At 38.9% G+C, this 20620-nt stretch overlaps 1 protein-coding gene and 1 long non-coding RNA gene across 4 annotated transcripts in view; both read left to right on the top strand.

Moving 5' to 3' along the window:
• RFX3 (regulatory factor X3) overlaps nucleotides 1-20620 on the top strand; it is a 128770-nt gene that overhangs the window by 33439 nt on the left and 74711 nt on the right. The window lies entirely within an intron of this gene.
• Nucleotides 729-9438, top strand: LOC138683723 (uncharacterized). The gene is made up of 2 exons (XR_011323142.1): nucleotides 729-9088; nucleotides 9213-9438. It is a non-coding gene; the product is annotated as an uncharacterized lncRNA (long non-coding RNA).

The raw sequence follows: 20620 nt of genomic DNA, 5'->3' as shown, positions 1-20620 counted from the left end.
TTGCTATCAGTGTCTTATGTCCGTCTGGGGCTATTTTAATTTAAATGGCAAGGTACTCGGGAATTGATTTATCAGCCATAGGCATTGACCAGAGCATATTTTGTTAGGAAATATCTGTCAGGACTCAATTGTTCCAGTCAACAGTTTCAGTCCTAGAAATCTGAGAATAATCTACTTTGTGCTGTACACTGCCATTTCTTTACTACTGGATCTCAGGGGCTTGGACATGTCAGTGTATTTTCTCTTCTGACATGTCTGTGAAACAGAAAAATACAGCTTGCTCCATTTCAGAGATGGGAAGGTTGAAACTCAGGCATGCAAACTGACATACCAAAGATCATGAAAAGGAATGTGGGAGAGCAGGGTGCTGAATTTAAAAATCCCAACTCTTAGGCAAGGATCTTCTTTGCATGGACCAGGACTCTCCTGAGAGTTTGGGCTTTCCAGCCTAGAGGCTACATAGAATGAAATATATTGTCTACTAGATAAATTTAGAATTCCTTTTCTACCCTTTTTCACTGAAATATACAACATTATGTAAACCATTAAATGATTTATGGAGATAAGTGTTCATTGTTCTGTATGTTATTAGAGCCTAGAGCTGAAGGGAGTCCCTTCTGGTGTTAGTTCAGAATTCGACCCTCTAATAAGATGAATATAATCTCTCTTGTATCACCCATTAGAGGCTTGAATTCTAAACTTTCTAAAAAGTGATGAGAAAAGCAAGTGGGTTAGTACACCAGCTGCATTCTAAATAAGTTGGTTAAAATAATCTAAATCTTTATTAATGATTTAGGTATTTATTTTTATCATGTTGCACAGTGCACCTCTTCTGTAATGATTTTGCAGTTGTCTAAATCAGCAAGTCTAGTGAAATAGCATAATAAGCCACCACAGATTGTCCTAAAATGAAGTCATTAAGCAGCCAAAATACAGTTTCCATGGACTAGAACTTCCAGGATTAGCTGCAGCTTAGCTATGTTCTTAGTGTATTTAGATCTGTGTAATTCACATGTTCATAATTAAATGTCAGAAGCTAACATAATTAATGAAATTTTTGAAATTTATCTTTGTCCATGATCACAACATAATACAGGAAGAGCTAAATCAGTTTATCAGCTTGTCTTCAGTGATACTATTGGAGTTGACCTACTAACTTCTTCACTAACTGAATTTTAAGAAATAAGTTTCACATGCTTAGTCACTGTAGGAGAACTTTTAATGTAGTAGTTTTTCTTGAGGGCCAGATAAGTGATTTATCAGTGTGATCTAGTCAGAGATATTTGCTCAAAAGCATTTAAAATTATATGTAGGTAAGAAAGAGCATCACAGTGGTTATTACTTTTTAAAATTGATCTTCCATCATATTTCATTAATATAAAATGTTTCATGTTTTAAAGATATTTCTGCATACTGCCACAAGAAAAATCAATGAAACAATCCAAATTAAATAAATATTTGTCCTATGGCTTCAAATTCTGTATAGGTATCAGTGTTTCTCTATCAGTAATCATGAGAAGGTGGGAAAGAAATTAGGTGTTTGGTAGATTTCCTACAGGCATGCCATTTTTGGAATTAAAAACTACAGGTGTGTGTAGTATTTCTAACAGGTGCTAGTCTTAGAAATAAGGATTCGTGTATCAGCCTATTCTCAAGTGAAATATCTCTCCACTATCCTATTATATTTTTGTGCACTTGGTGTTTAAAGTTTCAGGGAGTTTAAAGACTTCTTTTGAGCTTTTATGCCATAAACTGTTTAGGGATTCTATTGGTTTCTTTGTGCTGCTTCTGTAGTTATATTGTTTAGATATTTTGAGGAAAGTGGTGATGGGCATTTTAGTTAGGAAATGTGAAGTTCTATGTCATTTTGGGGGATTTTTTTACTTTGCTTGAAAACATCTAGATCCCAGTCCTTATTATTAGGCTGAACTGGAGTACCACTATACCAGTGCTAAAACTAGAACTAAAACTATACAGCATTCACTGTAATGAAGATTTATCAGACACCCTGGAGTTTAGGAAAAAGTGTTTTAAAGAGTAAGACAGAGCACACTTCTGGAAACAGCAGTGCTTACTAAACTGCATGTCTAGATACTACTCTATTGTAGAAACTTTATAGGAAGTATTCTTAAACTGTGTAGTTACTATGTTGTTATATACTGCCTACCTAGTTTTCCACACTGTAATGAACGTGTAAGAAAGACATATGAATGAATTTGTACCCTACCTCATTTTTATCCCTAACCATCTTTTTTGTCAGGCTACTAGATTAAATGCTACTAAAGCTAGATATTTTTATTCAAATACGATTCAGGAATTTTTCTGGGATTTTTTTTTCTTTTTTTTTTCTGTGTATGTGTCTTTTCTGCCACCCTGTGGGCCAATTTGTTTTATTTCTGGGATGGATTCTTCCTCTGTTTCCTGGAAAAGAATAGTTATGTTTTTTCTTACATGGACTTTTCTGCAGTTGTTTTCTACTAATTTCTGTTTTCAGAGCTGAAGTTTAACAAAACTCCTCCTAGTGTTTTAAGTCTTGCATTAACTGTCTTGAGAAGCTGATCAGTTCAATTTCTGTTAATGGCCTCATATCTATCCTTTTTTCTTCTGAATTTTTGAAAGCAGATCAAAAAGAGGAAAAGATATAATTTGTAATTACTGTTCTTACAATATACATTTTAAGACAGCAGAATGTATGTAGTTCAATTAATTTGTAATAATAATGTTACTTTAACTTCTTCTCATAAAGCAAACCAAGCAGGAATCTTTGAATAAGGTATACAAGTTTTAACAGAAGGGTATGTAGACATAATAGAGGAATGAATTTTGACTTCTGACTGGAAATATTCGGTAGTCAAAAAATTCTTGGCTAAGAAAAAAAACTTAGTTTGCTTATACCACTTGCCTCCCTTTAATCTCCTGTAGAATTAAACATTTTAGTATATGTTCCTCTTGATTCCCATGAACACTGAGGGTTCCAGCAGGAATTAATTTAGTCAGTTTAAAATATATACATAACTTTAGAAGGTGAAAAAGCATGGGTGTTTATTTTCAGCTGTCTGTTCTGGAATCAAGTTACTGTCCTGCAAAAGTATTGAAGTTTTATTTCAGTATCTGTTCCAGTGGGACTCCCGACTATTACATTTGTATTTGATGCAAGGTAACCTGGTCTCTGTCTACTGACGTAAACTAATCTACAATATATTTAATAATCATCTAGTTCTTAATTGTAGATCCTCCTCATAATTTTTTTTCTCTGGATACATCAAAATTTAATTAACTTTCTCTGTTTATAGAGTTCAGAAGTTTAAGAATTCTTCACATACATGGTGTTTAAAATAGCTTTGAATTTGATGTCTAAATGTGTATGCCATTGAAAGGACAGTTCACTGTAATCTAACTGTGAGGTTTCTGGACTGTGTTGCAGATGAAGTGGCTGAAAAAATGTATAGAAGTAAGTGATGAATATTCTAACACAAAAGTGTCAATCAAAAGACCTTCAGTCAACATTCCTTGGCTGTGGTAAGACACATGATTGCCAGAAGGAGTAATTTTAAAGATGGAATTGAGGAAGTTTGCTGTGTTTTTTGTTCATGCCACGTTTGCCTGCATCTGGAATAATGTGAAAATATCAATGGCTGGAATTTCAATGGATTCTAGCAACATATTTTTTCTTCAGCTCACTTAGTAGCAAATGGTGTCAAATTAAGAACAGTTGTTTAAAAGTGGCCAAGTGTTTGAATTTTCAGGAGATTTTCTGACAAAATGGTCTGTTCATTTGTTGTCCTGTACTTGGCCAATTTCCTCTATGGATAGTTGACTGCCTGTGACAGTGGTTTGAAAATGGAAGATTTTGTTGGAAAATCAAGTTTTGTACAGGGAAGTCAATGAGTTTGTGGAAGCAGACAGGAGGGAAGGTGAGGCCAATTGGCCAGACTTTGAATACAGCATGGAGAGTTGAGAAAGCATGTTTTGATAAGTACGTGCTATAGATGAAAGTGAGTAAGGATCAAGACATTCAGTAAAAGAGTAGGGAAGGAGAAGTTTGAGAACTGTTGTAGCATAGACGGATTCCTACAAAATACAGTAATTCTTTGGTTTTGACAAACAATGTAGGAAAAAATAAATAAGGTTTCCTGAAAGCTCCAGGTGCAGCAACTTCTGTAGTTTAACCAGCTGGAAAAGTGAGGACAGAAAGTATACTTTTTGTCCTTTTCTATTCCCCCTCTTCCTTCCTCCCCGCTTCCTTTCTCCCCTTTCCTGCTTTTTTCCCTTTCTTATACTTAGCTGGATGAGAAATTGTGATAAAAGATGACAGTAAAAGAAGAGTTTTAAACGTTCACACCTTGGGTGAGTGTCCTTAAAACTTTGTAAAGGAAGTATTCTACATGCATTTCATAGTTTAACAAGACTTCAGGTTTCTCTTTGAAGTTTGAATTGAAATATAAATTGTAATATTCTCCATTTTTGTGAGATACCCAACATTTCTACTCTAAAAATTGAACAGTGCCAAATAAAGTTTAAATTTGCAACCAAAACTCTTTCTGCAATTTTTAGATCAAATTTTTTTTATACATAGAGATTCTTTACAACTGTCAAAGTTCTAGATGTGATAATGAAAAAATTATATTCTCATTTTATATGGCATATGCATCTTTAATATAGGGAATTGTTTATGAAAAATGAAATCCATGTAGTTTTTACGCCTGATGTGTCTTTTTTCACTCTTGTGTAGATACTTACTGTTTTATAATAAAATCCTGTTTTCCAGAAAGGGGGAAAAAAATGAAGTTTAAATGTGAAAAATATTTTAGCTTGTCCAAGGCTTATGTTGACTGAAATAGGTCTAGGTCTTCATGGTTGACAGCTGCAGATAATTAGCTTTTTCATCCTCAACAAAGAAAGCAAATGGAGCTGCAAGACATTCTTTGCCTTTTCTGTCATCATAATAATAATTTATGTATTTAACTTCTGCAGTTTCTTAAATTGTTTTAGAGCTAAGCTGCCTACATTACGTGTAATGGGAGTGACAAGTAAAAGCTGCAAAGCATGTTTGTTTTGCAAGAGAAGGAATGATTGCCAGCCACATTCCTCTCTAGAAGAAAAAGCTGTGTTGCAGAGTCTAAAAAATGACCTAAATGTATAATCCCTAACTCTTCAGACTTCAGAAATTAATTTTGAAAAGTGATCACCACTTTCGGTGCTTTTAGTATGGAAACAACAATGGTTAAAGCATTACTTTGAAAATAAGTTCCTTTTAGAAGTTTGTCAGCACTACAAGTGATGGAAATTATGGAGAAAAGAATATGTATTTTATACTCTAAAATAACATTTTTACCCCATTTGAAAGAAACCAAATAACAATGTCAAAGCTAATCCGAACATGTACTCTGGAAGACGCAGGGACTTAAACTGATATATTAAAAACATACCATTTTGATATGAAATAAGTTAGGACTTGTGGTTTTATTTTGTGAGAGATGGTTATGATTTACATTAATGTAATATTGTAAATTGTAAGCTTAGCTCTGGTATGTGTCATGTCTAGCTGAAGACAAAAGAAGATCCAAAAATAAGGGTGTTAGTCTAGAAACTTGCAGTCTATTCCCTGTGTTGCTGATTATGTGTTTTCCAGAACAAATTGTTTAGGCCTACATACCCAAATGTATTGAGGCATCTAATTCCTCTTAGCTAATCCTTAGAGTTTTTAAGTATTAGTTTATTTTTTTTTCTTTTAGAAAGTGTGGGTTTTTTAAGTTTGTCAATACACTTGACATAATTTCATATTGTGATTTAGCATCTCACATATGTTTCTGAATTTAGAAGGAAATGGCTAGGATTTAAGAGATAGGAGTCTTGGCTCACCATCTTTTTGTTCTTCAGTACTTATTCTATGGGGTTTTTCCCAACCAGATTGAAGAGCTTTCATGTGAGCAAAATAATATAATGGTACAAAATTGACAATATCCCAATCAACAGAGAAGAAATGAGGCTAAATTGTGGGCTAAAATTGTTTAGCATATATCAGTCTCCAAAAAACATTTTGGTAATCGAGTATCTTTTTTTTTTTTTCTTAATGTTGCACATTTATTTCACAAAGATTGATCCTTATCATCATTTGTCAATGCAAGAGTGTAAATTTTAAAAGTCATTCAAAAGCAGATTGATTGTGTTGTGGCTTTTAGTCGCTATCAACCACGATCTATAAATCAGTCCTTGCAGTTTTGTATCACCTGCAAGCTTGCTGAGGTGGGCTCTGTTCCACCATCTGGGTCATTAGTGAAGATGTTAAACAGTACTGTACCCAGTATCAATCCTTGCAGGTACTCAGCTAATGACTGGCCTCCAGGTGGACTTTGTGCTACTGATGACAGCCCTCTCTTGTTGTTAAAATCCATTCAGAGCTCTTCTTTTGAAATATGTGTACCACTAAATACATCTTTAAGAACTTTGCAGACTTGAAGACACACACCTTCTAGTCGTAAGAGGTCATTAGTGGTACAGGATTCTCTCTTGGGCCTTACTGTTGCACCTGTATGCTTATACAAAATGCCTGTCACTCACAGGAGATACTTGAACGTGTGTATACCCTGGTTCAGTGACTGATTCATAAGGATTGCATGACAGGTATCTCTATCAAATTCATACAACATGTTAGGCTGATTCTGCTAACAAAATCCTTTTATCCTCCAGTGATGTAAAACAGTATCCTGCACAACCGTTAGGGACTGTAGCATGAGAAGCTTCAAGCAGATTTAGGACTACTTAGTAAAGAAACATGGCAGTTAATGATATCCTTGAAAATCGTGAACCTTACCTGTTCTTTGTAACAAAAGTTTTTGAGCTACAACTCAAAAATTAGTCTCCTCTTATCATAAACTTCTGCAGTAATATTTGTCTCTCTTAAATGCCACAGATTTGTTTATTCATACCAGTTCTTAATTTCCTTAAAAATCATGAGTGGAATTACTTAAATCTTTCTCAAAGATCTCAATTCTTTCATTATTTTGAAGCTCTTGCTACATCATGTTGCAGTGAATTGCAAATTGGGATGGGATCTAACCTTTGAGAAGAGGCCAGTCTCAATGAATTGCTGGTGGTGACTGAACATTCTAGAAACTTGATGATAGAATCAGCTCTTAAGCTATTATATTTTATTGTGCTTGTGTTCTTCCTGTACAAACTGGAAGAATCTGAGTAAAGTTCAATTTTTGTTCTCTAGTACATGAGATACAGTGCAGAGGATACAGTTGCTCTTTGCCAGTTTCAGAGTCTGTGTTTGTTGTTAGTTATTTCCCTTCTCCTTCCATTCTCAGTCTGCTTTCTGGCTCTAATGCAGTAATTCTTCAAATAATGTACTGCTTATCATAAACTAAGACACAAAAGAAGTTTTTAATCATGTGATTATCATAAAGATACATTGATCTTGGTACAAAAGTTAGACAATAACTCTCAAAAATTGAAATGATAAAATGGTAATATATTGTGACTTTGATGTAATATATTAACTGCTGAATGTGTTTTTATCAGACATTTATTGCGGAGTGTGATAACAGTAACCATTTAATTTATGATAGCTTGCTACATGAAGTACACCCCTATTTGCTTGAGGTCAGATTCTACTCTTGCATTTTGTGTACTACTTGAGTACTTCCTGTTAATATCATCCACTTCCTCACTGATTTCTCTCTTTTTTTTTTTTTTTTTTTCCTTTTCTCCTTGCCTAGGTATACTTAGAAACTTGTTAGCATTTGTTGGAAACTTGCTAAAACAGAAAACAACAAAATATGTCTGACTGCTTTTTAAACTGTGCAATTTATTGGCATACAGTAATCCAATAAAAGGCAAGGAACATTTGTGTTTAAAAAAAAAAAAAATTGTCATTTAAGTGCAATTTGTTTCAGTATCTGGAGTCCATAGGAAGTTCTTTTCAGAAGACAGTCTGAAATGCTACCAAAGATACGCCTTCTAAAAATTATCATACTGTTTTATCCCACCCCTCCTTGTTGTCCCTGGGAGCCACCATTTTGTCATCGCTGTCTCCCCGCGTGTGCGCAGAGCACCCTGGGACTGTCTAGAGCAGCCGCCACCAATGATTCGCCCCAAGCAGGGTGGAACTGGAGGTCCCCTCCTGCTACAGAGTCGGGGCCACCACTTTGCTTTGGCCATCATCTCATGGCAGCAAGCCATCATGTCTGGCCACCATGTATTATATATTGCCCTGCAACTGGCTGCCGGTGCTGACAGCATCAAAGGCATGTGACCTCAGCACACACTCCAGTTGGCTGCTTATTTCCTTTGGACCAGAAATTTCCCAAATATAAATACCTGTCCATTTATATGTATATATAGTTGTTGTAAATCTAGATATAAAATGCTTTGCAAAGACATAAAAATACATATTTTACTTATACTTTGTGCTTTATATATAGCTTTATAGAAGTATTAAATACAATAAAGATATATATGCTTTATATACTGTAAAGATATATAAATTAAATATATGTCTACATAAAAGTGTATCCATAAAATGTGTAAAAACATTTGTTATAACTAATGAAGTGAATTAATTAAAGTTTAAGGGTGAATGGGAAGTAATTAAATAACAGCATAAAGTAGGTTGGGGCCCCCCACTTCACAAGTCAAATGAACAAATCCTGGCATGTTTGGGGTGGAGGGAGGTATAAGAGGACAAGGACAGGGTATGAGGAGGGCAGTGTGGGGAGAGGGGTGCAATCAAGTGAGAACATGCCCAGGGGCTACCGGCCTGTCCTCAGAGGTAGCCCACCAAGGGGCCCCTGTGCATCCCCATGTGCAAAGAGGAGCCCAATCTGGGAGCCCCACAACTGGCACCAAACTGCCTGCCAGGATGGCCATGCACTGTTTATTACTGGGGCAGCTTTGAGGCTTTGTGCTGTGTTGCAAGACACAGCATTGCTGTCTGCAAAAGTGGAAATCCAGACCAAAAGGCCAGCTTCAGAAGAACATGGGTGTGGAGACAATAAGGACAAGCCCCAGCAGGACTCCTGAGAAAAGACCACATGAAACAGGAGCCATCTGACAGGCCTGTGAATCAGGAAGCAACTTCCAGGTAAGTTTCAGAAAGAAAGGGCGAGTGTTGATGGAAGCTGCCTTTGCCAGCTGCTTTGCTTGCAGTTCCTTTTAACATCACTGTGAGGTACAGGCTTGTGCTATATCTGTTTGCTTATCCTTAGGTCGATGTCCTTATAGAACATTTTAAAAAGCTCCAGCTGGCTAGCTGAGGAGGCAGAAGACAGAAGTGTTATTATCTGGGCCTGCAGTGGTTAAAGAATGAGGAGAGAAAGGACAGTGGCTTTCATGGAAGAGCGGAAAAAAACACAACAAAACCTTGGAAAAGCCTGACCTATGACTGATACCCATCATAACCACTTAATAAAGTATCTCTGTGCATGAATTAAACCATGGTGAAGTGTTTTATTTCTTATGTGTGTGTAGTAATGGCATGACAATTAAAGGCATTTGCTGTGGTCCTGGGGGGGTGGGAAGCTTGGGTGATTGTATTGGTTTTATGTGGCAAGGTTTTGGTAGCGGGGGGGGGTTACAGGGGTGGCTCCTGTAAGAAGCTGCTGGAAGCTTCCCCTGTGTTCGAGAGAGAGCGAGCCCATACCAGCCGGCTCTAAGACGGACCCGCTGCCAGCCAAGGCCGAGCCAATCAGTGATAGTGGTAACGCCTCTGTGATAACATTTTTAAGAAGGAAAAAAAAGTTGGGACGGGGAGAAAATAGCCACCGGAGAGAGGAGTGAGAACATGTAAGAGAAACAAGCCTGCGGACACCAAGGTCAGTGAAGAAGGAGGGGGAGGAGATGCTCCAGGCGCCGGAGCGAAGATTCCCCTGCAGCCCGTGGTGAAGACCCTGGTGAGGCAGGCTGTCCCCCTGCAGTCCAGGGAGGTCCACGGTGGGGCAGATATCCACCTGCAGCCCGTGGAGGACCTCACGCCGGAGCAGGTGGTTTCCCGAAGGAGGCTGTGACCCCGTGGGAACCCTGCGCTGGAGCAGGTTCCTGGCAGGACCTGCGGATCTGTGGAGAGAGGGGCCCACGGAGCAGGGTTTCTGGCAGGACTTGTGACCCCAGGGGACCCACGCTGGAGCAGTGTGCTCCTGAAGGACTGCACACCGTGGAAAGGACCCATGCTGGAGCAGTTCGTGAAGAACTGCAGCCCGTGGGAATGGCCCACGTTGGAGAAAGTTCGTGGAGGACTGTCTCCCGTGGGTGGGACCCCACGCTGGAGCAGGGGAAGAGTGTGATGAGCCCTCGCCCTGAGGAGGTGAAGCGGCAGAAAATAACATGTGATGACTGTAAACCCCATCCCTGTCCCCCTTGTGCCGCTGGGGGGGCTTGGTGGAGAAATCCGGGAGTGAAGTTGTGCCCGGGAAGAAGGGAGGGGTGGAGGGAAGGTGTTCTGAGATTTCGTTTTATTTCTCATTTACCTTACTCTGGCTGATTTGTAATAAATTGAGCTAATTTTCCCTAAGCTGAGTCTGTTTCGCCCGTGATGGTAATTAGTGAATGATCTCTCCTGTCCTTATCTCGACCCGCAAGTTTTTTGTTATATTTTTCTCTCCCCTGTCCAGCTGAGGATGGGGGAGTGATAGAACGGCTTTGGTGGGCACCTGGCGTCCAGCCAGGGTCAACCCATCACAGTGATATAAAATACTGTTTTAGAAGCTGCTAAAAGCCTGACTGTTGATATGAACTGGAACCAAGTGGCAACTTGGCTCGCAGACCAGGATACCTGGACCTTATGCAAACTACCAAGAAAACAGTTTGAGAAACAAGGTGGTTGTGGTAGAGGTGGATGCTCGATATCAGCAGACTTGGTGGATGTGCAGTAGTTTTCCAAACATGACACTGCTGTTAAGTACAGCTTAAGTTCAGTGCTACACATATTACACAAGCATGTCTCTGCCATTGTTCTAAAAGGCAAAATGGGATCTGATACAGCTGGGGCTTTTAAAGCCAATTTTATTAGGCAGTGCACATGTAGGAAATTACAGACTGATGGGGGAAAGTTTTTTTTAAACCAGGCTGTATACTGCTTTAACAGCTTGTTTGCTGTTCACCATCTTGATCCTAGCAATAAAGCAAAAAGAGTATTTTAATAGGTTGCTTATAACTGAGAGTGGAGATACTTTCATGTGCAACACTTTTGATACATTGATGTGTTAACAGGTTCTATGAAGGATTATAACCATAGCTTCCACAGAGCTATCAGAGCCAGGCCTGTGGATGTGATCCCTTTAAACTCTGTGAGGGTCTGGAAAATCAAATCCAAGGATTGATTTAAAATTAAAGAGTATGTGCCTTTGCTCAAAAAGGCAGACCATATCACAGTGTTTATAACAGAAGAGATTAGAGAAAGGTTATCATCAGATGATCATGAGTGAAATCGTCTTAATAGCTGAAACTGTGGGAAAGGAGTGGGTACCCACCCATGCTGTTTAATAGGCTATGGTCATGAAGTAATGGAGGGGACGTTTTACCCTGAAGAATTTCAAAAAGTGAATCCCAGTGAGGACAGAATCTACAAAACTGACAACTGCTGTGAAAGTGAAAATAATAAACAGCAGCCCAAGTCCAGGTCATGTAGCAATTGGAGTTGGAGTCAGGGTAAAATAAGGATGGCAGATGGCAGTTTCTACCTTATGCTAGCCAGCAATCTCGGCACCTGAATTTTTCCCACAAAACATCTCTAACTTCACCATAGACTTGGTGAGGCCCCTGGAGCTCTCTGGCAAGTAGGAGGTGAGGTTGGCAAAAATACAATACCTGCACGGAAGGAATAACCTCAGTGAAGACGGCACCTTTGAAATAGCAAGGTAAAACATGGCTGGGTAACACATGGCAGTATACTTTGCAGAAATCCTGTTTTTACTATCCCTTGCAGTGTTGGTGGAATGTGCAAACCATCTTACTAATACCCACAACAGAGCTTCAGCCATTGACTTTCCAGCTGTTGCCCTGGCCTGTACCCTGTCATAAAGAAAACAGCATAAAATGGATGAAAATCCTTACCTTGTCTCTTGTAATGCTATTCATAAATGTATTGTGTAAATAAAAGTTAGAACCCAACTGAAATTTTGTGTGTTCTTCAACTATTCCCCCAGTGTTTTTTTTTTTTAAATGGGCAATATCGACATCAAAGTTGAAAGTTTTTATGATGATTTACTTATTACACTAAACAATACCAGGGTGAGGTGTTGGGCTTTTTAGGTAGCTTTCTTTTCTAACATGGTGTGTGTGCTGCTTCTCAGTTCTTCTCATTCACCTTTAATTGTTCAAGACATCCTGGTTTGCTGCATTACCTGTGACAGAAGAGGGAACATTCACCACAGCCATGGTGTTAGTAAAAACATTCCAATATTAAGGTATTCTCAAGCTTAAAGGGATGTGGGGCAAACTGTTGGGGGTGGCTACTGCAGCCAGTCCTAGGCCGCTCTGTGTATATGTGGGGAGACAGCAATGAGAAAATGGTGGCTCCCAGGGACCAAAAAGAAGGGGATGGAGGGGGGAAACCGATGGAATGGATGGAGGGTGAAGGAGTTCGGGGCAAATGGTGGTGAGAGGTGGAGGGGGCAGATCTCCCTTTAGGTGCTGACGAGCAGTGTGTCTGGTCCAGGATGTGCACCATCCTTGGACCCCTCGCGTACAGTTCTCAAACCTACCTGCATCCCTGTTTGCTTTCCTGAGTTTTCAGAATGCTGCATGGTGCTGGTTGTTGTGCTTGTTCTTTGGGTACTGTGTTCTGGAGTTGTGCTTTGGCACTTTGCTGACCCCCTGAAAGGGAGTTTGTTGTCTTGCCTTTCCTGCCTACATGGTTGCTGTGTGCAGGAGGCAAGCTGAAGGTGTGGAATGTTTATTAATTCAAAGGTAGGTCATTGCACACTGCCACTCTGAGCCAAATGGCTTTCATGGGTCATTAAAATAACTAATTTCACTGATAAAATGGTTATATTTGTAAACCTGGTTTAATTTACATCTGCTTTGTTGTAAACTTCCTGTCAGAATAAGCAAATATAAGCAATATAGTGTATGGAGTTTGCAGAGTGTACTGGATCTCAGCATGCTGCTGTGTTACAAGCATAAGGACTGTTACATGTGTTGGTACTGCTCTTTATGACTCATTTTGAAAGGTGCAGAGTTACACTACATAAGGTGATTTTTTGACAGTCTATCTCTCTTGGCATCATAAACGGCAGCTTTTATTTATGTAATGATTTATGTAGTTCAAATCCTGCTGTGCGGGACGCGCAGCACCCACACCAGCCAAGTCTCTGTACAAAGGCAGCACTCCAAGTGGAGGTCCACAGTCCTCCTGGAGGTTGCATGCTGTGTGTGTGTACTTGCAGGAGGCTTGGATGAAATGCACTGGGACAGAGCCTGCAGCTACTAAAGAGCAGTGAGGTTGGGGTCATCACAAATGCTCCCTGGCAACGTCACAGGTGTCTCTGGGGCTGTGCCCTAGCTGCTGCCCAGTAAGGACAGCAAGTGCCCCAAAGGGGGAAAGCCCTTGCTTCACAGGATGTTGGCCATGTTTTGGTGGCCTTTTGGGCAGGGGTTAACCTCAGGCTCATCAGATCCCATCATGAGAGTCTGTTGCCCCTGAGCAGAAGGGCCCAGCAACAAGCAGTAGAGCAATGCAGGTGGGGAACTCTGGTGACCTCCTTGGTGCCAGTGGAGCATCCTCACTTGGCTGCTCTGAGAGCTGTCAGAGCAGAATGACTTGCCCCTTGTCTGTGGTGGGAAAGCCCCAGAGTTGGGAGGGACATCTGGAGGCCACCACTTCCAACCACCCTGCTGAAACAGGGCCACCTAGATTCAGTTGCCCAGGACCATGTTGAGATGGCTTTTGAAGATCTCCAAGGATGGAGATGCCACAAGCTTTGCTAGTGCTTTTTCACCCTCGCAGTAAAAAAACTGTTTCCTGATGTTCAGTGAGAACGTCCTGTGTTTCAGTCACAGCCTGCAGAATGGATTTCTGCTGCACTGTGGACCTCCATGGGCTGCAGGGGGACAACGTGGATGACCATGGTCTTCACCATGGACTGCAGGGGAATCTCTGCTCCAGTGCGTGGAGCACCTCTTCCCCCTCCTTCTTCACTGACCTTAGTGCCTGCATAGTTGTTCCTCTCACATTTTCTCACTCCTCTCTCTCAGCTGCTGTTGTATAGCTTGTTTTACCCTTTCTTGAATATTTTTTTGCCAAAGTGCTACCAGTATTGCTGATTAGCTCAGCTTTGGCCAGTGGTGGGGTCCATCTTGGAGACAACTGGAAGTGGCTCTGTCTGACCTGGGGGCAGCTTCTGGCATATTCTCACAGAAGCCACTCCTGAGCCCCTCCACTACCAAAACCTTGCCATGTAAACCCAATACAGGAGCCCAGAACTGGCCACAGCACTCCAAGTGTGGCCTCACCAGTGCTGAGTAGAGGACAAGGATCACCTCCCTCAACCTCTCTTCAGTACTTTGTGTAATGCAGCTGAGGATTTTTGTTACAAGATACAAGCAAGTTTCTTTCAAGAGAGCTTGTACTGGGCATGTTTTGAAATTCAGGGTGGAATCTGTGGTGCCTATGCACATGCATGTCAGTAGTTTAAACATGGAAGTGTTTCCTTTGCACACCAAGAGCCCAGGTTATGTGGCATCCAACTCTACCAATGTTAAGTTTAAATACTCAGTGTTCTGTAGATGGAGATGGTTCTATTGAGAATATCTGGATTATCTTAGAATTTGTTTTAACTTAGTTGAAGAAGGCAACTTTAAAAATATCTTTATAATCCCCCCCCCCCCCCCCCGATTATATGGTAACATGTGTATAAATGTTCTGGTTTATTTTTTCTGTCCTATAGTTTAGGAACATATTTTTATTGTTTCAGCACAGAACTTCCTGTTGTTTTTAAATATTTTACCATTCTGTGTAACAACTGGTTATATTTACAATATGTAAAATAGATGCAATTTATTTATATTTTAAAGCAAATTTCTGGTCCTGAGAGCAAAACCTGAGAGAAAGACTTTAACTTTGTCACATAACACCTTGCACTGAGTACTTCGGACACCTTTCATCTTAATGTGCTCTATCTGGTTAGGTGATAATTGCGTAATAGTTTCTTTATGTGCACCATCTGTAAATGGAGACCATACAAATGCTAAATTACCTGTGTTGATATAAGATGTGGCACATTTCAGATACCAAGAGGGAAAATATACAATGCATTTTTTTTTCAAAGTGCAAAACTACTGTCTTTTTGAAGGTTTGAGTTAGATAGGAGTAACTGGTAGTCTACTGCAGGGTAGAGAACTTTTGTCCAGAATCTTGGGAAGGTGTGAGGAGAGGTGGGAAGGGAAAGAAGAGAAAAATATCGATTCTTGTAAATGTCACAAAACTTGGATAAGGATATTATTGTGGCTTCCTCTTATTCTAGGAGATGTACCGTGTCTCTCCTAGTAAATAAATTAAGAGAAAGTAAGAAAATTTCGTTAGTATTTTGTTAGTATATTTTCTCGCGGTGTGTGATAATGTGCAGTTCATCCTGGTGTTCTAGATTCATGTAGTTTCAACTTCATAAGGAAATTTCTGGTTTGACTGAAGTACTTAAATACCATAATTGAAAAAGTAACAAATATGACTGGATGCTTCTTTGATTAATAAGCAGCCCTGACATTTCAAATGTGAATAAAACATTTAGATTTGGCTTATTTGCAAACATATTCATTATGAAAATATAATTGATACAACAGGAACCAGAGCATGAATCTGTCCATTTTAAAACTCCTGTAAGTATTGTCACTTAGCTTATTTTATATTTGGTGTCAGTTGTACTACATTTCTTTCTCCTGCCTTCTCAAAGCAATTGAGGTAGTTGTGTCATTATCTTGATTCACCAAAAATGGAGAATCATTTGGGAACGTACTAGTTTCTGACATTTTAACTGACTCTGAGTATTTTAATTATGGTTGCAGAGTTCTGTGGGGTTTTGTTTTTCTTGGAATAGAAAAGGGAATTCTGCTTGCTTGACATTATCATAATACAGGTAACTGTTTAGTTTTTCATTTGGAAAATTAGAACAAAGACAAAATAAGTATTTGCTATGGAGGTGGCATTGTTTACTTTGGAATAGCACAATGCAACGTAGCAAATCAAGGTTGACTCACTTAAGGTGAAAATAAATCTTGCACTGGCTTGGTACTTTATTCTACTTTGTAGTAGAAACTTGAATCACAATCCACAGAATTAAAGGAAAACTGCTTTTCACCAGACATAGAAAATCTGCACTTTTCTAGGCATGATGTAGTCAGTGTGGTACCTGTCAATTGATCTCAGATACTAAAATGTAAGTACAGTAGCTGCATTGGCGTGTATGCTGTGAACAGCAACACTTCAGCAAACCTGTTTGAAACACATAGCTAGTTATATGGGGTCTGACAGTTAGGCAAGTTTTCTTTTTGAGTCAAGGAACACCCTATATAATGATTGATAGTTTTTGCATGCTTTGTTGAACTGTAGTAGAAGTGCCTGTAGTGTTTCTCTCTATATGCTAAATGAGTGAACAGTTGAGAGCAGTTGGGGCTTTCAGCTCTTCATATTACAGTTGTCCTCCTAAAGTTACCAAAAAAAAATTCCATATTGATTTGTGTTGCAGGTCAAGTAAGAACTATTTGCCTATCTCTAGGAAAGGAAAGTAGTTTGCTCTCTGAAATAGGGGTGAAATTGGAGACTTGGACTATTAGCTCTATAACAATAGAACTGTTTTTTGGACTGAAAGTCGATGCACATTTGTTTATACAATGCAAGTTCCAAATGTTGGCATCAGGCTGTTTGCTCTCTTTCTGTGTGAGAGGAAGTCAGTGTAGTAGCATCAGTGTCACTTTTGGAAAGTAAGTAAGACTCAAAGTGAGGGATGAAGCCTTCTTATGGAACAAAAGCTGTGAGAAAAATTGCAGTAGGAATCGAACAGTTGTTTTCAGCAAGGACAACAGGCCTGCTGCTGTAATGCTGCAAGGTTCTGAGCAGTGAAAGAACAAATAATTCATGTGTCTCTTTTAGCTGGAGACAGGAAGGTATCATGCTATAATCCAAGCAAGGTGAATGAAAATGTAGTGGATGGTGAACTTCATTATTAATAAGGCAAAGTTACATGAACTGGAAAGTATGCTAAGTTATTTCTTGCACCTTACCAACTGTTTTTGAATTAGCTCTTATAATTTCCACCTGTCAGATGGTGGAGAAATTTGAGACATCCTTCTGTTTTTATCTGAGAGCTTTCTTTTCATCTTTTATTTGTGAAGATTACGTACAGACCCAAAGTCACTTTTTATTGGAAATTTTCTTACCTTAAAAGCTTAGATCTTCTTCTTCTTATGTGTAGTGTTTGAAACTTAATCTTCCAGTCTACTTGCATCATTTTTGTGTCCTGCTATTCTTTTGTGTACAGCCACAGTGCATCAGATGCAGACAAACTGTTCCCCTTCAAACACTCTTAAAGCCCAGTAGAATCTGGAACTAAACTGTCAGTAACTTGTCTTAATTTGATTTTGAGTGCATTCTCTCCTTAAGCAATCTCGTCAGCCGCTGCAGCCACTCAGTATGGTTTTTTCATATTCTGCTTTCCCCATACGGACTTCTTAAATGTAAGTGAAGCTATCTATAAGAAATGAAAACATTCCAGATTTTCTGATAATATCTCCACTCTTTTGATGCCTAGAAGATAGCAATGGCTAAGCATCAGAGTGGCTAGTTAACCTGAATGTAGGTTAATGTATTATGCAGTAGCTACTGATTTACTTGTTTTTTCACCAAGATGTTAGATGAGTTAAGAAGAGATAAATGAGTTACGGAAAGAATGTTGTTAGCATTTTCTAGGTTGGATTAAGAAATCTAGGCACTCTGCTTAAGTGTCTCTGCCATTTTTCAATCAATGTCTAGGTTGTTTTAGCAAAACTACTGGATTACTGATGTATTTGAGAATTAGAGTCACTGTGCTACAGCATAAGCATCATCTTTAGCATTTAGAATACATGTAATCTGGAAACTGGTACCTTTTAAGACTGAGTATGTGGGGAGTCTATATCAGAGAAACTCTGGTAACCAGAAAATAATCTTATTTACCACTAAAAGTACTTTGATGCACCTTTTCTGAAGTTATAAAGGTATGTAATGAAATTTAGGAGGCAAGCAATTTACCTGTGTGTATTTTCTTCAGGAAATTGTATATATGTAGACTTCTTTTCTCAAGGCTGAAGACATCCAGTTTGGTCAACCTTTCCTCCCACATCAAATATTATTGGCCCCTGACCATCTTGGTGACCCTCAGCTAGACTTAATTGCATATTATTTTTTTTTCACTGGGGAGTCCAAAACTGGACAGAGCATTCCAGATGCGGTCTCAAGTGTGAAAGAAAGCTCAGTGAAAGATATATCCAGTCCCTGTATCTCTAGCAGGGTAATCACTAACTCATCTGCTGACCTGCATGGCATACATCCTTCTCTTGCAAAATAACATTGCAGATTAAGGAAGATAGAAATTGGAGAAACTGGTGAGATTTTATCCAGTCCATTCATTGTTTAAGCAGATTACATACAGTTATCCTTTCAGTAAGCCTACAGTTATCCCAGTTGTAAGCCTATTTGCATGTCTCCCAGTTCAATAGGGAAAGGATTTACTTCAGCTCACTAGTTTGTTTTAAGCCAATGTTTTTATTTACTGGTGTCAGTGTTATTACATTCTTGTTGAAATTTCCTTCCTTGATATTTCCATAGCTAAAAGGCAACTGTAACTTCTGTATTTAGTAACTGAATGGATTTTGCATAATTCATCTTTTCTGTTATATGTTTTTCAGACCCTATGTTTAGAACATCCTTCTCCAAATAATTTCCAGTGTGTCAACAGTGTTTTTAACTAAGATTCTCAAATCTCAGAGCAGTATTCTGTATCTTAGTAAGTCAGGAAAAGAGTATCATGTAGTAGGAATAGGAGCAATGGAGAGCAAGTGTCCAAAAGCTGGTATAAAACTGTCAGAAGATGTCATACTTTTTTTTCTTTAAATGCTCCTATTTGACATAGACATATTAGTAAAATTTTCTAGCCTAGGCTTAGTTTTGTTGGTTGCTACTAACTACAAAACCACTAATTTTTTATGAATATAAATTTCTATTGTACTGTAATGCAATTCTTCCAGCAAAGATGGCAAAAATGGAATATAAAATTTCATTTCATATAAAATTTACTTCGAAGGTGTTGCATGCGTAGGGTGTCATCACATAGTTATCCAGTTACTGTAGTACATACACTAGGTACTTCAATTCAATGTTGTAAGGATTAGGATTATAACATCGATATCAATGCTGTCTGCATGAAAATTATGTGAACTATGTGTAAGCCTGTAACACTAATTCCAATGTTTTGAACTGCTTCAACTTCTCAGAAAATTAAGAAGTATTGAGATTTATGCATCCATAATTGAAACAACCCAAAGCTTTAGCCATTTGGATTCTGATCATGGATGGACTTTGAAGTAATCTTTACATAGTTCAGAACAAATAGAAAGGTGTCTCTTCCTTTTCTTTTTCCCTCAGACACAGAATTTCGTATTAGAACTGTTCTCTAATTTGATGTAGCATAGCAGGAACATGATGGTTTTTACTTTTAGCTGTTTAGGCTTTCATTCTGTAGATGTTCCTAAATTTAAAGGAAATGTTTTAATATTGCACCACTTTTAGTCTCTTGAAAGCCCTAAACAGCTGTGCTTAGAGCCCTTTAAGAGCTTTCATAAGTTTTCATCCTTCTAAGCCCTCTTTACTATCCAGTGATTATAAACTCTAGTTTAGCAAATGGTGTTGATGGGAACCTGAATCTGGTGTGGTGAAGTCATTAGTGGGTGAAACCTGTGTTTCTCTCTCTACTTGTACAATTGTGATTTCTTAGTTTTTACTTCCCCCATCCCTACCCATTGGGGAACCCTGGGTTATCACCTGTCCCATCATGTTTTTCTACTACTGCTGAGGTGATGGGTAAAGGAAGAAAGTTAACGATATAGTCAGTGGGGTAATAATCCAGGCATGAAGTGTTTCCTTCTCTTTGCACCTAGTGAAGAAATGGCTACGTGAAGCATTTGGAAGATGTCATAGTGTATTACTACTTTCATCACTTTTAAGCATGAAGTGTTTGGTGGCATTTAAGGGTAATCACAGTATAAGTAATCAATAGTAATAATAATGGCAGTTTATTTAATAACTGTCATAGTATATCTGCAGGTTAGTTATGACATGGGCTAAAGCTGAGCTGACTTTTTTCAGTAGTGCCCAGTGATAGGACAAGAGGCAACACGCTCAAACTGAAACACAGGAGGTTCCCTCTGAACATGAGCAAAAACTTTTTTACTGTGAGAATGACCGAAGAGAGGCACAGGTTGTCCAGAGAGGTTGTGGAGTTCCAATTCTTGGCTATATTCAGAAGCCATCTGGACATGGTACTGGGCAGAAGGCTGTAGGTAGCCCTGCTTGAGCAGGTCCCTTCCAACCTCTGGAGCCATAATGTGATTCAGTGAAAGTAACACAGGAAGCATCAGAAACAGAAAATTG

The sequence above is a fragment of the Haliaeetus albicilla genome, chromosome Z (genome assembly GCF_947461875.1).
Source record: "Haliaeetus albicilla chromosome Z, bHalAlb1.1, whole genome shotgun sequence".
Lineage (NCBI taxonomy): Eukaryota > Metazoa > Chordata > Aves > Accipitriformes > Accipitridae > Haliaeetus > Haliaeetus albicilla.
This window is presented reverse-complemented; position numbering and strand designations above follow the sequence as displayed.